General features: G+C 43.5%; 1 protein-coding gene and 1 pseudogene across 1 annotated transcript in view; one reads left to right on the top strand and one right to left on the bottom strand.

Moving 5' to 3' along the window:
- The window catches only part of LOC108922356 (tumor necrosis factor receptor superfamily member 5-like), a 533,457-nt gene that overhangs the window by 340,741 nt on the left and 175,166 nt on the right, over positions 1–17,550 (top strand). The window lies entirely within an intron of this gene.
- On the bottom strand, positions 9,032–16,680 carry LOC108922333 (NACHT, LRR and PYD domains-containing protein 12-like; annotated as a pseudogene).

The raw sequence follows: 17,550 nt of genomic DNA, 5'->3' as shown, positions 1-17,550 counted from the left end.
GTCCACCAGTGCACTTGGCACCAGGACACCCTAGGTCGGAGGTCGATGATCGACTTGGTAGTCGTTTCTTCTGACCTTCGGCCATATGTCTTGGACACTCGGGTGAAGAGAGGGGCTGAGCTGTCAACTGATCACCACCTGGTGGTGAGTTGGATTCGATGGCGGGGGAAAAAGCTGGACAGACCTGGCAGGTCCAAACGCATAGTGAGGGTCTGTTGGGAACGTTTGGCAGAGGCCCCTGTCAGAGAGGTCTTCAACTCCCACCTCCGACAGAGCTTCAACCAGGTCCCGAGGGAGGTGGGGGACATTGAGTCTGAATGGACTATGTTCCGCGCCTCCATTGTCGGGGCGGCGGTTCGGAGCTGCGGCCATAAGGTCTCCGGTGCCTGTCGCGGCGGCAATCCCCGAACACGGTGGTGGACACCGGAAGTAAGGGATGCCGTCAAGCTGAAGAAGGAGTTCTATCGGGCCTGGCTGGCTCATGGGACTCCTGAAGCAGCTGACAGGTACCGAGGGGCCAAACGGAGCGCGGCTCTGGCAGTCGCCGCGGCAAAAACTCGGGCTTGGGAGGAGTTCGGTGAGGCCATGGAGGAAGACTTTCGGTCGGCCTCAAAGAGATTCTGGCAAACCGTCCGGCGACTCAGAGGGGGGAAGCGGTGTTCCACGAACACTGTTTACAGTGGAAGTGGTGCGCTGCTGACCTCAGCTGAGGATGTTCTCGGGCGGTGGAAGGAGTACTTTGAGGATCTCCTCAATCCCTCCGACACGCCTTCCGTAGAGGAAGCTGAGGCTGGGGACTCGGAGGGGGACTCGTCCATTACCCTGGCTGAAGTTGCTGAGGTAGTCAAAAAACTCCTCGGTGGCAAGGCTCCGGGGGTGGATGAGATCCGCTGCGAGTTTCTCAAGTCTCTGGATGTTGTGGGGCTGTCTTGGCTGACACGCCTCTGCAGCATCGCGTGGAGTTCGGGAACGGTGCCTCTGGACTGGCAGACCGGGGTGGTGGTCCCTCTTTTTAAGAAGGGGGACCGGAGATTGTGTTCCAACTACAGGGGGATCACACTCCTTAGCCTCCCTGGGAAAGTCTATGCCAGGGTACTGGAAAGGAGAATCCGACCGATAGTCGAACCTCGGATTCAGGAGGAGCAATGCGGTTTTCGCCCTGGCCGTGGAACACTGGACCAGCTCTATACCGTCACTAGGGTGTTGGAGGGTTCGTGGGAGTTTGCCCAACCAGTCCATATGTGTTTTGTGGACCTGGAGAAGGCATTCGACCGTGTCCCTCGTGGCATCCTGTGGGGGGTGCTTCGGGATTATGGGATTCGGAGCTCGTTGCTACGGGCTGTTCGTTCCCTGTATGACCGGAGCAGGAGCTTGGTTCGCATTGCCGGCAGTAAGTCAGACCTGTTCCCGGTGCATGTTGGACTCCGCCAGGGCTGCCCTTTGTCACCGATTCTGTTCATTATTTTTATGGACAGAATTTCTAGGCGCAGTCAGGGAACGGAGAGTGTCTGTTTTGGTGGCCGCGAGATCTCATCTCTGCTTTTTGCGGACGATGTGGTCCTGTTGGCTTCATCAAGTCAAGACTTGCAGCGTGCACTGGGGAGGTTTGCAGCCGAGTGCGAAGCGGCGGGGATGAGAATCAGTACCTCCAAATCCGAGGCCATGGTTCTCAGTCGGAAAAAGGTGGATTGCTCCCTCCGGGTTAGGGGGGAGTTGCTCCCTCAAGTGGAGGAGTTTAAGTATCTTGGGGTCTTGTTCACGAGTGAGGGAAAAATGGAGCGGCAGGTTGACGGAAGGATCGGTGCGGCGTCCGCAGTAATGCGGTCATTGTACCGGTCTGTTGTGGTGAAGAGGGAGCTGAGTCGTAAGGCGAAGCTCTCAATTTACCGGTCAATCTACGTTCCTACCCTCACCTATGGTCATGAACTCTAGATCATGACCGAAAGAATGAGATCGCGGATACAAGTGGCAGAAATGAGTTTCCTCCGCAGAGTGGCTGGGCGCACCCTTAGGGATAGGGTGAGGAGCTCAGTCACCCGGGAGGAGCTCGGAGTAGAGCCGCTGCTCCTCCGCATCGAGAGGAGCCAGTTGAGGTGGCTCGGGCATCTGTTCCGGATGCCTCCTGGACGCCTCCCTGGGGAGGTGCTCCGGGCTTGTCCCACTGGCAGGAGGCCTCGGGGCAGACCCAGGACACGTTGGAGAGACTATGTCTCCCGGCTGGCCTGGGAACGCCTTGGGGTTCCCCCAGAGGAACTGGAGGAGGTGTGCGGGGAGAGGGAAGTCTGGAGTACTCTGCTCGGACTGCTGCCCCCGCGACCCGGCCCCGGATAAAAGCAGAGGAAGATGGATGGATGGATTGAACTTCCTCATAAATCGATTGAAGATGAGCTCCTTTCGCTTGAGCTCATGTGAAAAATATGACCATCTACGGCATTTTCATACTATTTTTTTAAAACTTCTACTGTGTTGGTGTAATATTGGGTTTTGTTTTCCAGTGCCAGGTTTAATTGCAAACATGTGCAAATTATTTGCAACTGTGTTTACTGGATGGTTTTGAATTGAAGGTGGAGACATTGTTACTTATTCCTTTACAAAAATATTCCGTGGGGTGCTACAATTTGATGTGAGAATGTTATTTCTGCTTTTTAGTTTCAGTTTTGCTGTTGTGATTTTATGCCAGTTAATGTGGAAAGGTTTTTCCCCTAAATCAGCAATGATTCAACTTAGACCAGTATTTTTCTTTTAATTTTTGTTTAATAAGCTAAATCTGATAACAGTGGGTGGGATCACAGCAAATAAGCAGGAAAGGAACCACAGATTTCTTTAGAAATGGTTTTTGCGAGAGGGGGGCGTGGTGGCGCGGGTCCTGCTCTCCGGTGGGTCTAGGGTTCGAGTCTCGCTTGAGGTACCTTGCGACGGACTGGCGTCCCGTCCTGGGTGTGTCCCCTCCCCCTCCGGCCTTATGCCCTGTGTTGCCGGGTAGGCTCCGGTCCCCCGCGACCCCGTATGGGACAAGTGGTTCAGAAAATGTGTGTGTGGTTTTTGCGATTGCAAAATATTCAAAATGAGTTTGGGGAACCATCAAACCAAGTCCTTTGTCACCCTGAACAGTCTTAATTGCCCTTGTCATATTATAGTACTGACCTGAAAAACAATTACTTTTTTCAGAGGATGCTCATAAATTATAAATTAAATGGTCTGAAAGTCATACTCAAAATTTCAACATTTCCATTGCATATTTTATCCTTAACAGTGTCATTAACGGACACACAGAACCCCCACCTTTACTTTTTTAATGATAAATACTGTTATAATTCCATATAATGTAATAATTCCATGTAATTTTGAATGGGAAAAGGACATGCACACATTTTCCTTAAATAGTGTTATTTCCCTTGGTTTTTATAGCAGGTGATGACATGATGATATTACAGTGGTTTGTGTAATACTACAGAAAACACAGAAATAAGAATTATGCAAAACTATTCTTAATGTGTTTTTGTATCAGAATAAATATTAAAGTAGACAAAGACAAGAATTAGTTCCCCCCCCCATTTTCTATACATTATTACACACAAAAATTTTACACATACAGTATACCACATGGCAACAACAAAAGTGTGAAGTTTATGTCTTGATCTTAGGACACAGACAATGTGCATATGTTCCTATCCCAGCTCACACAGGGACACTGAGGAGTCAACAAAAATGTAAAAACCAGGAAAGAGGGGCTCAGTAAATGTGGACATGAATCTGTGGAGGAGGGTCAGTTCACCAGAGGAAACTCTATAGAAGGACAGAGTACCATCTACCCAGTTCAGATACACTCCTTCTCTGGGGGAGGGGTGTACAGGTATGAAAGTCTGTCCATTACTGTGTCTGACAAAGTAATTCTTACCAGAGCAGATTAAAACCCAGGACTTGTCATTGTGTCCAAGCCGGCACTCAGCAGTGTTTCCTTTCCTCTCGATTCCTGTATAAGTCACTCCTATATCAGCCCCCTCTCCGCTCCACTGAACCTCCCAGTAACAGCGATCAGACAAACTCTCTGCACACACAACTTGTTCCAAATCATCAAATCTGTCGGGATGACCAGGATATGACAGTTCCTCTCTTTTCCTTGGTGCCATCCTGTTGTCCTCAGACAGACAGAGGTGTGTATTTGCTGTGTTGGGATCCAGTGTGAGCTGACAAGAGTCTGCAGGTGAAACATAGAGAAAACACTTGAAAAAAATTGTTCATCCCAGTACTGAAGATATTAAATTTAATACGCTGAATTTCACCAGTATGTGAACAGTGTGGAGAGACGTTGACACCACCTCAGGTGCTCGAACGAAAGGGCTTTTGTGTATGTCTGAGTGTGAATGTGTTTGTGTGCATGTGCAGCGAATGTGGCCAGATTACAGCACCTGGGCTGTTCGGGTAAATGTTCAAATCTGGTTTAATCTGTGTGGAGTTTTCATGTCTTCGAGTTTGTGTTCCCTACCGCAGTCCAAAAATACAAGCGTAAGAAAAGAATGGTAAACCCTTTCTGTACCCTCAGTGACTGAGAAAACCACACAAGAGGTCACTCTGAGTAAAATTCAACTTGACTGAACTTACCCTATCCTGTACAGCACTGGGCAATAAAATGAGTAAATGGTGTTAAATGAGAGCAGCTGTTCAGTACGAACACACTTACATTTGAGGAGCCCTGGTCTGATCCGGCACACTCTCCACCATGGTCCACACTGTAGAAGAAGAAGAAGAACTCGCAGTCACTGAGAGACGCACACAGCCTTTATGTGGAGTGTGTGTGGAAACTCAGAGCCCAGGGACATGTATGAGGGTTTGCGGTAACGCATGCATGCACATGGATGCGCACACACACTCCTCACTTGAGTGTCTCCAGTTTACTGGTGGGATCCTGTAGTAGATCAGACAGTAGTTTCACTACGGACTCCCCTGGGTGATTGTAGCTCAGATCCAGCTCTCTCAGGTGCGAAGAGGGGTTCGAATACAAAGCTGAAGCCAGAGAAGCACAGCCCTTATCCATGATACAACAGCCAGACAATCTGTAGAGGGAGAAACATTCAAAAACTGCATTCTTACATTTATTTATTTATCAGACGCTATTCTCCAAAGTGACTTTCAGTGAACTCTATGTAGTGTTATAAGCCCACACCCCTTTTTCACCAAGGTGACTTACACTGCTAGATACATTACTTACAATGGGTCACTCATCCATACATCAGTGGAACACACACACTCTCTGTCACCCACACACTATGGGTGAACCTGAACAGCATGTCTTTGGATTGTGGGAGGAAACCAGAGCACCCGGAGGAAACCCACACACACAAGGCACAAGGAGAACATGCAGACTCCACACAGACTGATCGGGTATCAAACCCATGCCCTCTCACACCACTGCAGCGCTATTCACTGTGCCACTATGCTGCCCTATTCCATGCCCCATGCCACATGTATTCTTACGAATACATGCATTACAGATTATGACAAAGATCCTGCCATTTAAAATGATGACTACAGCTTTACAGTAGTGTCAGATGAATTTATCATGTCACGGTATGCCCAGTTCCTCAGAAGTACTGACCTCAGTATTTACAGTATCTTCCCCAATAGTAAACATATTCCTCTATTTATGAAATTGGCTAGGAAATCACATTTTCAGATACCAAAAGCCCATTTGCCACTATTCAAAATGGAGGAAATGACTAACGCATTCCCAGTCTATTCAAAAACCACAAAATAATTTCCCCAAGTTCCACCAATATATCGTGAATATAATGTGTATATAACATAGCAACCAACCTTGACTGTGTTTTTGTCACGCTGCGTCAGAGGTTAACAGTAGTACTCACAGAGCGTACACATACTCTGCAAATACAGCAGAAGACTCAGAGGAACACTGATGCCAGCGAATACCCTATAAGACCCCAAAACAGCTGCCTTTTCAATTATGTACACACACAGGGGCAGCACTGCATTAAGCGAGAGCTCCACAGCTCCCTCTGCCACCAATATAATAACTCCATGATTTCAGCATAATATAAAATCCTTCATGATTATATGTGACTCCACTAAGAAAGAAACTGAAACATTCGCTCTGTAAATCATTTAATGCTTTCATCTAAATTGTAAGGAGTGTTTGTGTTTGGGCGCAGTGGGTTGGACCACGGTCCTGCTCTCCGGTGGGTCTGGGGTTCAAGTCCCACTTGGGGTGCCTTGCGACGGACTGGCGTCCTGTCCTGGGTGTGTCCCCTCCCCCTCCGGCCTTACGCCCTGTGTTGCCGGGTAGGCTCCGGTTCCCCGTAACCCCGTATGGGACAGGCGGTTCAGATGGCGTGTGTTTTGTGTGCACATGTGTGTATTTGCTATAGAAGGAAAAAGACATAACTTTTTACAGTGCCTGTAAAAACTATCCACTCCCATGCACTTTTTCACACTTCATTGTGTTACAGTATGGTACCATGATGTACAAACTGAATTTTTGCCACTCAACAAAATCTGTGCAAACCTACGTAGAAAAGGATGAATTAAGATCCATAAACACTGCAATAAAAACACGCTGTAAAAAGGGTGAATGGAGTAAGTAAACTTAAAATGACTTTGCATAGGGGGTGTGGTGGCGCAGTGGGTTGGACCAGGTCCTGCTCTCCGGTGGGTCTGGGGTTCGAGTCCTGCTTGGGGTGCCTTGCGATGGACTGGCGTCCTGTCCTGGGTGTGTCCCCCTTATGCCCTGTGTTGCCGGGTAGGCTCCGGTTCCCCACGACCCTGTATGGGACAAGCAGTTCTGAAAATGTGTGTGTGATCTGGAGACCACTCAGTTGCTAAATGGTTTAATTCTTATTCAGCTGCCTTTATCGTTTTGTTTTTGCCATATATCATGTGTTAATTTTAATATATGTGCTGTCTCTTTGCTGAAAAGAACACTGTATGAGCAGTGCACTGAAGCCTTTGTTAGCACATTTACCCTTGTATTGACATGTCCATGGTTAGTGACAATGTACAAGAGAGTCAGCTAAAGAAATAATACAATAATTCCATTGATTCTAAACATGTCAAATACAAAAGCTTTCTTAATAGTTTCAGATGTTTTGGAGAAATCTATTATCTTTGTTTTTATCATATATTTCACTTTATTGTTTTTACAAATTTTGAGAGCAGATGACAAAGATAAATACTGCGCTGCAGAAAACACAGTCAGCAGGGTATTTAATATACAAAAATAGTAAGGCTGCTATATTGAACACAGATGGGCATTATAGTATTAATTACAACAGTAAACAGAAAATCAGAGAAATAAGAATAAGAAACTGAACTTCACAGTTTTTTTTTGTACTGGAACAAACAGGACTTTTTAAAGTTCTTTTTTTCTGATTTTCACAAGGAATAAATACAGTGAATGCCAAATATTTCAGACTTAGTAATTTATTTAACAATGAAATAATGACAGAAACAGAATGTTAGGTTTGTACACTAAGCTACTTAGAGTGATTTACCCAGTTTCACAACAGGATAATTTATGGAAATTACACCACAGGGGGAGTGTACGAAAGAGAAGGATTTTACACAGAGACTCCGTGTGTTTGTGTGTGTGTGTGCGCCCCCTACTCTACTTCATCTATACCTTTTCCCTTGACCCTGTCATCATCCCACATAGATTCTAATATCGTTGCCACACTGATGATACCCAGCTTTTTTTTCCCCTTTACCCATCCAAAGCTACAGATGTTTCCTCACATGTCCATAACTGTCTGATAACCACCTACAACTCAAAGTCTACTAAACACAGACCCTTTGCCTTCCAGCTGGTCCATCTTTCTGTCGAAAAAACTATCACACTGGATAACTTGCTCATTTTGCCTACTTCATTAGCTAAGAGTTTGAAAGTAATGATTGACTCAAGTCTGTCCTTTGAACATATCGAAACCACAACCTTGTCCTGTAGATATAGCCTCAATAAAGTCTGCAAGATCCAGCCTTATCTCTATGCAACTTCTGGTCCAGGTCATGGTGATATCTCACCTGAACTACCGCCACTTTCTCCTGTTTGGCCTTCCAGCTACTGCCATCAAACATGTACAGCTGATACAAAATGTTGCTGTACAAGTTGTGTTATTTGTCCAAAAGCGTTCCCATAGTCTTTGCATTGCCTTCTTGTACCTGCCCAGATCAAATTCAAGACTCTGGTTATGGCTTAGAAAACCATCAATGGTACAACACCAATGTTCCTTGGTGAGGGTAGTGTTGCTGGAAAGAGAGAGTCTTGGGTTCATTTACCTCTTGAATATCAAGAGCATAGAAGTGCAGTGCCAGTAAAAGACAATGTTCTTGTGCAAAGCACAGGCTATTTACAATATTTACAAGTCTAAACATTTATTTACGTTTACATTTATTTATTTATCTATCTATCAGATGCTTTTCTCCAAAGCGACTTCCCAATGAACTCGATGTAGTGTTATCAGCCCACACACCTTATTCACCAAGGTGACTTATATTGCTAGATACACTACTGACAATGGGTCCCTCATTCATATATCAGTGGAACACACACACACTTTCTGTCTGTCACTCACACAAAGATAACAATGTAATACTAACCACAATGTACAGGGGCTGTACAACCATTCAGCTTCAACATCAAAGCCTTATTCATCTCTCTGTATTCTTAAAGTTCTTTTTTCTTTATGGTGTATCTCTATTCTGTTTTACGTGGTGTTTTAAAAATGCTCCTGTAAATTCTGTAAATTTTGCTGTTAGCTTGAGACTCATTTTTCCCCTGATCTCCTAAATGTGTATTAAATGAAACATTTAATGTTTTTTTTCTTTTTAAAGCCTACATGTAGCTACTTATTTACATTTACCTTTATTTATTTAGCAGATGTACTTAATACAGTGGGTTGGACCAGGTCCTGCTCTCCAGTGGGTCTGGGGTTCAAGTCCCGCTTGGGGTGCCTTGCGACGGACTGGCGTCCCGTCCTGGGTGTGTCCCCTCCCCCTCCGGCCTTACGCCCTGTGTTGCCGGGTGGGCTCCGGTTCCCCGCGACCCCGTATGGGACAAGCGGCTCTGAAATGTACTTAATACATATTGCTTTATACTGTGTTATGCGACCTATTGACTGTTCTCAAGAATCACATCACTGCATTAAATTTCTCCTTTTTTTGGTGTGATGCACTTCTTGTATTGCAAGATATACGTCGCTTCGGAGAAAAGTGTCTGCAAAATAAATGTAAATGTGTATTCCTATCCCAGCACACACAGGGACACAGCAGAGTTACAGCACCAAACTCCAAACGCAGGACAGAGGGGCTCCTTGAATGTGGAGGTGAACCTATACAGGAGGGTCAGTTCATAAGAGGAGACTCTGTAGAAGGAGAGCGTGCCAGACACCCAGTCCACATACACTCCTACTCTGTTGGAGGGAGGTATAGGTATGGTAGTGTGTTTGTTATTGTATCGGACACAGTACATCTCACCAGAGCAGATCAGATTCCAGGACATGTCATTCTCTCCAAGCACACAGTCATCATTGTCTCCCTTCCTCCCGATTCCTTTATAAGTCACTCCTATTTCAGCCCCATCTCCACTCCACTGAACTTCCCAGTAACAGCGACCAGACAGACTCTCTGCACACAGAACTTGTTTAAAATACTCAAATCGGTCTGGATGATCAGGATATGACTGTTCCTGTCTCCTCCTTGTCACCTTCCTCTTGTCTTTAGACAGATACAGGTGTGTGTTTGCTGTGTTTGGATCCAATGTGAGCTCACAGGAATCTGCAAGTGAAACACGGTTAAAAACACTGTTAAAATAATTTAAAATCTCAGTACTGAAGGTATTGAATTTATTGTACTGAGTTTTTCCAGCATCTTTCCAGTATTCATACTAAATTTAAATTAACTGGTAACTATAGGATAGAGTATTAAATTGAACTTTTTATCACCTCCCTGAAGGAAAGTGCTTTCTGGTGTAGCTGTGGTGTCTGTGGGTGTGTGCAAGTGTGTATGAGTGTGGGTACCACATGGGAAACTGGGATATGCATGGGTTGTCTGTAACGTGTCTTCAAGGGCTCGTGGTTTGACATGTTGTACTTTATTCTCTTTATTTCTGTCTCCTTCATTTACTGGTGCAAAGAGATGTGACCACAGTAGTCTTGTGGTCTCCTGGGTCTGACTGTCAGTGACCAGTTCTGTTTGGTTCTTAAGAACAATGCTGTCTCCTCTGACTCAGTACTTTTTTTAATTTGCTTGTTTTTGCTGTTTTATTGCTCTTTTGCCTGTATTGTTTTATTTTTGCTTGTATGATTGTGTCATCTTAATTATTGTTGCATTTGCCTGGTTAGTCTGGGAAATCTGAACTTTTAGCTGCATCTACTAGCTATCCTGCCCCCTTGGGATGAGACATTTGCCATGTCAGATGCTACCCGAGTGAAGACGGGTATAAAAACGGGATGAATAAATTTAGTTTAAAATTAATGTTATGTTGGTACAATCACTTACCGTGAAAACCACTCAAGCGGTCAGATTTGACTGGAGTGAAATTACTCTACCCTGTACACCACTGTGCGGTAAAATAAGTAAATGGTGTTAAATGAGAGCAGCTGCTCAATACAAACATACTTACATTTGAGGAGCCCTGGTCTGATCCTGCACTCTCCACCATGGTCCACACTGTAGGAGAAGTAGAAGGACACACAGTGACTGAGATACATACACAGCCTGTCTGTGAACTGTTTGTGGAAACTCAGAGCTCAGGGACATGTATGAGGGTGTGCAGTAATACACACACACACACACACACACACACACACACACAGTACTTACTTGAGTGTCCCCAGCTTACAGGTGGGATCCTGTAGTAGATCAGAGAGCAGCTTCATTCCTGAGTCTCCTGGATGATTGTAGCTCACATCCAGCTCTCTCAGGTGTGAACAGGGGTTCGAACGCAGAGCTGAAGCCAGAGAAGTACAGCCTCCCTCTGTGATACAACAGCCAGACAGTCTGTCCAGAGGAAGAAAAACACAGTATTCTCATGAATGCATGTATTACAAATAAATCTGACAAAGATCATGTGGTGCTGAATGATAACTACAACAACAGTGTTCCATGAGTGTGTTCCCCAGTAGTACTGACCTTAGTGTGTCCAGTTTACACTGTTGGTTCCCCAGTCCAATAGAGAGCAGTTTCACTCCTGAATCCTGCAGGTCATTGTTATTCAAATCCAGCTCTCTCAGGTGTGAGGAGTTTGACGTAAGAACTGAGGCCAGAGCCTTACAGCATTTCTCTGTCAGTCCACACAGTTTCAGCCTTAAGGAGACAGAAGCAGAACTAATTATATCAGTTTTTCACTATGAATATTGTTGCATATATCAGTTATTTTTTAAAATTAAACATTATTTTCATTTAAAAGCAAAAACATTTCAGACAAGTAAAGAGAGTAGATAATTTGTATAGTTTTAAGTTCTAGATAATGGAAAACATGCATGAACAAGCATAATTAAATTACTATTATCATCGTTATTACTAATAATTAATGATAATTATTATTTTATAAATAATAATTAAAATTTCAGTAATTGTTTTTTCTTTCCTATTCTCATACACAGCAAATCCCACCTCAGCGTCTCCAGTTCACAGGTGGGATCCTGCAGTAGATCAGAGAGCCACTTCACTCCTGAGTCCCCTGTGTGATTGTAGCTCAGATCAAGCTCTCTCAGGTGTGAACAGGGGTTCGAACGCAACGCTGTAGCCAGAGAAGTACAGCCGCCTTCACTGAGTCTACAGTAAAACAGTCTGAAGAGAGACAGATAAAATATGACTCACCAATATCATTAACCCACAACCTTATTGAGCCTGAATGACACTGAAGGAATATAATTATACAATTACAACAGACAGTAGCAGTAAATTAGTGAGACTGTTGTTCAGACAGGGTCTAAACTCTCCCAGTGTAAAATGCACAGCTCTATTCATTGTGCAAATGTAACACACAATGTATTGATTAATTTTATCTTGATCAACATATTTGGGTGTCGACTCAATGTCCGTTCCCCAGTAGTACTGACCTCAGTGTGTCCAGTTTACACTGTTGGTTCCCCAGTCCATTAGAGAGCAGTTCCACTCCTGAGTCCTGCAGGTCATTGTTACTCAGGTCTAACACTCTCAGGTTACAGTCTAAACACAAAGTTGAAGCCAAAGCTTCACAGCATCTTTCAGTGAGAGAACAATTGTTCAGCCTGGAAAGAAAAAAAAATATTAAAAGATACAGATGTGTTATAATACCCAATACGTCTGCCCAATAAGACAAGATCATTAGATGACCAGAGACATCTTTTGATGATTGAGTGGTGATGCAAATGATCAATGAAAGAAACATGCAGTGAATGACCTTGAACACCTAAGAAGAAAAAGAAAAAAAAAAACTCTCGTTCAGTTGTGTTATAATTCCTGTATTGCTAAATTCACTGAAAATCATGATTAATTAGCAGAGTAAAATAAGTTGGGGGGGTGTGGTGGCAACGCGGGTTTGGCCGGGTCCTGCTCTCTGGTGGGTCTGGGGTTCAAGTCCCGTTCAAGGTGCCTTGCGACAGACTGGCGTCCTGTCCTGGGTGTGTCCCCTCTACCTCCAGCCTTGCGCCCTGTGTTGCTGGGTTAGGCTCTGGCCTGCCGCAACTTCAGTCAGTGTGTGTGTGTGTGTGTGTGTGTGTGTGTGTGTGTGTGTGTGTGTAAAATAAGTGTGTATTTCTAAGTATTAAACAGGAAGTGTCTGAAATGTGTTGTTTGGTCAGTGTGGATGGTGATTTCTGAAGCAGAAAATTTAAGACCATAATTTTACCAAAATAAATAGTTGCTTTAATATCATTAGGGGGTGCGGTGGCGCAGTGGGTTGGACCACAGTCCTGCTCTCCGGCGGGTCTGGGGTTCAAGTCCCGCTTGGGGTGCCTTGCGATGGACTGGCGTCCCGTCCTGGGTGTGTCCCCTCCCCCTCCGGCCTTACGCCCTGTGTTACCGGGTTGGCTCCGGTTCCCCGTGACCCCGTATGGGACAAGCGGTTCTGAAAATGTGTGTGTGTGTGTGTGCAATATCATTATCTTGTACTGCATGCATTGTCTGCATTCTCTTTAAAAAGAAAAATAACAGGACTTACAGAGCAGTTGTGGAGACCTGGATCACTGGCATCATCCTCTGAAGACCTCCATCACGTAAAGTGCAGTTTTTCAGGTCCAACTCATCCAGTTCCTCTGCTGACATCATCAACACAAAGGCCAGAGCTGACCACTCTGTGGATTTGATGTCCTCTTCTGAAAGATGCCCTAACTTCAAGTATTTTTGGACTTCTTTCACCAGAGAATTGTCATTCAGTTCATTCAGACACTGGAAGAGATAAATGGTCTTCTCTGCAGATAGATTCTCACTGATCTTCTGATTGATGTGTTGGACTATGTCTCTGTTAAAAAAACACCATCTTTCTTGTGTCACGAGTCGTTTTAAAAGCTTTTGACTGTGTTCCATTGAAAGGCCAAGGAGGAAGCGGAGGTAGAGGTCCAAGTGTCCATTCTTGCTCTCTAAGGCCTGATCCACTGTACTCTCCAGCAGGTCGGGGTCAGTATTTGAGAGAAACTGATACAAAGCGGCAAGATACTCCTGAACACTCAAATGTACAAAGCAGTAAACTTTCCACTCATACAACCCAATCTCCTGTCTCAACACTTCTGTACACACTCCAGAATATACTGAAGCTTCATTGACATCAATGCCAAACTCCCTGAGATCTTCCTCATAAAATATGAGATTTCCTTTATCAAGGTTGTTGAAAGCCAACTTCCCCAGTTTCAGAACAAATTCCTTATCCAGTTCTAAAGATTTCAGAGGCTCTGTTTCTCGCTTTTTCAGATACTTCTCATTCTTCAGACTGGTCTGAAAGATCAGGAAGTGTGTGTACATCTCAGTGAGAGTCTTGGGAATTTCTCCACTGTGTTCCTCGACAAAAAGCCTCTCAAGAACAGTGGCTGAAATCCAACAGAAGACTGGAATGTGACACATGATGTACAGGCTCCTTGATGACTTCACATGTGTGATGATCCTCTTGGCCACATCCTCATCGTTGAATCTTTTCCTGAAGTATTCCTCCTTCTGAGGATCATTGAACCCTCGTATCTCTGTCATTCGATCGACACACTCTGGAGGGATGTGATTGGCGGCTGCTGGACGGGAAGTTATCCAGATGAGAGCAGGAGGAAACAGATTCCCCTTCATGAGGTTGGTCAACAACACATCCAGTGAGGTTGTCTTTGTCACATCAGAACAGATCTCATTGTTCTTAAAATCTAGAGGAAGGCAACACTCATCCAGACCATCAAAAACAAACAAAACACTGGAATTAAAAAGCTGAGTGAGTCCAAACTCTTTGACTTCTGGGAGAAAGCCATGAAGCAGTTGCGTCAAACTGAATTCTTTATCCTTTTCAAATTTAGGTCTCGAAAAGGAAGAGGAAATATGAAATGAAGGTCTTGATTTTCGTTTCCTTCTGCCCAGTCAAGAATAAATTTGTGCACAGTCACTGTTTCCCCAATACCTGCAATCCCCAGTGTCATCACAGTTCTTATATGTGTTGTTCTTCCAGGTAAGGATGTAAAAATCTCACTGTATTTGATTTTAATTTCCGGTGTAGCTGGTTCCTTGAGTGCTCTCTCAATGTGTCTCACTTCATGTTCATCACTGATCCCACCAGTACCACCTTCAGTTATGTAGAGTTCTGTGTAAATGTCATTCAGAAGGGTTGGGTTTCCTTGCTTAGCTTGTCCTTCAAAAAGACACTCAAACTTCTTCTTCAGTTGGGATTTCAGTTTCTGCTGAGTGGTCTTCAGAAAATCTGTAAAAACAAATCAGAGGACAGTATCACCTAAACATTTAGGATTAGGTGTTGAAAAGCTTGGTTTTTCCTCATATTACCATTTTCATTAATAACATTAACTCTTCAGTACTGAATTAATGAGTTTATGGTGTCTCAGTTGTAGAAAACTTATGAAAAATGTGACAAGACCTGTCATTCAGACTGCATTCTCAACAACTTTCATCATGTAAATTTATTTGTTAGTAAATGCCTTTCTCCAAAGCAACATACAAAAAATGTTATGTACTTGCTTGACACCTTTATTCAAGGTGCCTTACAAGGTTAAAATACAGTAGACAAACTACAATCACTCACCCAAATGTACAGCAAAGTAAAATAGCACACAAACACACACTTCAGGCAATCTAGACTCACCAGCTCACCTAAAGCACATCTTTAGACTGTGGGAGGAAACATGGGGAGAACATGCAATCTCCAGACAGACTGAGCACTGATGAAACCCAAAATAGTTACATAAATGATTTTTTTTCCATTTATCAGAAAACTAACAAACAGCAGACTCACAAGTCTAAATGAAGTTACCCATCATCATAAACTCAGTCTCATTAGCTCAATATGTTCAATATATCCACATCTATAACCTCAAGACATGAATAATTTATACAGCAAGGATATACGAGGTGCTTTCACATCACACTGCTGATACTGCATTATAATACATACCTTCATGGAGCAACAGACACGAGCATCATTATTCATAATCTTTGGGTATGTTTTATATTTTTATTATTTTAGTTAAAACGTTTCTTGAACAGTTTGACTATTATATTGGCAAAAGGTACTTGTACACCCTTCCAGCTACAAGTGATGGCCTCTATTTCAAATTTCTTACATTTCAGGGCACATTGAGTACAGGAGAAACTTTTCAACACACCTTCAGCAATTGACACATCACTCTTCGTGGATATACAGCTTGGTACACATGAAACCGATCTCTCCTGCTGGACACTGGACAGAAATGGAAAAAAGTGTTTGCCTACTGTAATACCCAAACTTCAGATATAATACACGGTTAGCTTGGTAACTGTTAAAAAAGTAATAATTACAAACTGTCACTGTTAAAAATGAAAAATATTTGGTTTAAAAATTTACCGTTGTCCTGTAGAAAACTCTCCAACCTTAAACTCGATAGGTTCAGGCATTGACCGGTCACTCTTCATGGATAGACAGCTGGGTACAGGTGACACTGATCTCTCCTGCCGGACACTGTGGACAGAAAGGAAAAAAAAAAAAGACCCGACAGTTAAAGATTGCTGTCCAACTTTTCCCTGATCTGACATCAATGTGTGCCTGCTGATGAACCCACCTCTCACACTATGCTTTCTAGAATTGGAGCCAGATCATTATATATGTTGTTATGCAAAATGTAGTCAGTTAAGAGGGTAGAACAATCATTATATAATATTATAAATTAAGTTTCTAAATTAGTGTTTAAAAGGAAAATGGACAATATACTATGTTATTATTGATAACAAACACTAAATAATTCAGGTCACTACTTGGTCCTTTTTACCTCTTTAATTACACAGACAGAATGAAACGTGCAGCTGAGTTTTTAAACTGAACACAATGCTGGACTGGTTTGGACTATTAGACTGTCACTGGTTCTGGAGGTTAGAGATTTCTATGAATTCTGACTTGTTTATCTTTCCAAAAGGCTGAATGATGAGTAATGAATGAAAATACGGACTCCTCTCTTACCTTTTACAACTAATTTCTGAGGTAACAGTATCCTCCTTACAGTCCCCAGAGGGACTCATTTCTGAAGCTCTGCGCTTCATTTCAGGACTCTGGACAGGAACTGATCAGGTGAGTCCAGGGTCTTTGTGGACAGCAGGAAAAACAAATAAAAACTAACTTTTGTAAATCTGGTACACAATAGAATACATCACTGTGACTGAGCACTTCCAAAAATGTAACATTATTTTGATGCACAGTTATGCGAACACCCTGTGTAACACTTTATAAGCGTGATAAATCCTGAAGTAGATACTGCCCATGCACAATAACACTTCGTAACGGTGTTATTACTGTGTTAAACTCTGCAGCATGAGACACCCCATCCCCCCCAGTGGATGAAGAGGGGGACAAGTGAAACACCCCTCTTTCTGCATCAGCATCAAATAAACTGACTGTTTAAAACTTTTGTTGTCTCCTTGCTTACATTTACTTTAATAAAGATGCATCCTCTCGCTTATATGTGCATTGTATGTGGGTGGCATGGTGGCACAGGAAGTAGTGCTGCTGTCTCACAGCACCTGGGTGGTGCAAGAGGATATGGGTTTGATCCCCACTCAGTCTGTATGGAGTTTGAATGCTCTCCCCCATGTCTGCATGGGTTTCCTTTGGGTGCTCTGGTTTCCTCCCACACTCCAAAGACATGATGTTCAGGTTCCCCATAGTGTGTGAGTTAGAGAGTGTTTGTTCCACTGATGTATAGATGAGTGACCCATTGTAAGTAGTATATCTAGCAGTGTAAATCATTGTGGTGAATAAGGTGTGTTGACTGATAACACTACATTGGAAATTGCTTTGGAGAAGTGTCTGCTAAATAAATGTATTTTGTGAATTTCCTTGCAGAGATTAATAAAGTATCGCTCTATACAGAAAACGTTGTATTCGTATTGTAA

Source organism: Scleropages formosus, chromosome 2 (genome assembly GCF_900964775.1).
Source record: "Scleropages formosus chromosome 2, fSclFor1.1, whole genome shotgun sequence".
NCBI lineage: Eukaryota > Metazoa > Chordata > Actinopteri > Osteoglossiformes > Osteoglossidae > Scleropages > Scleropages formosus.
This window is presented reverse-complemented; position numbering and strand designations above follow the sequence as displayed.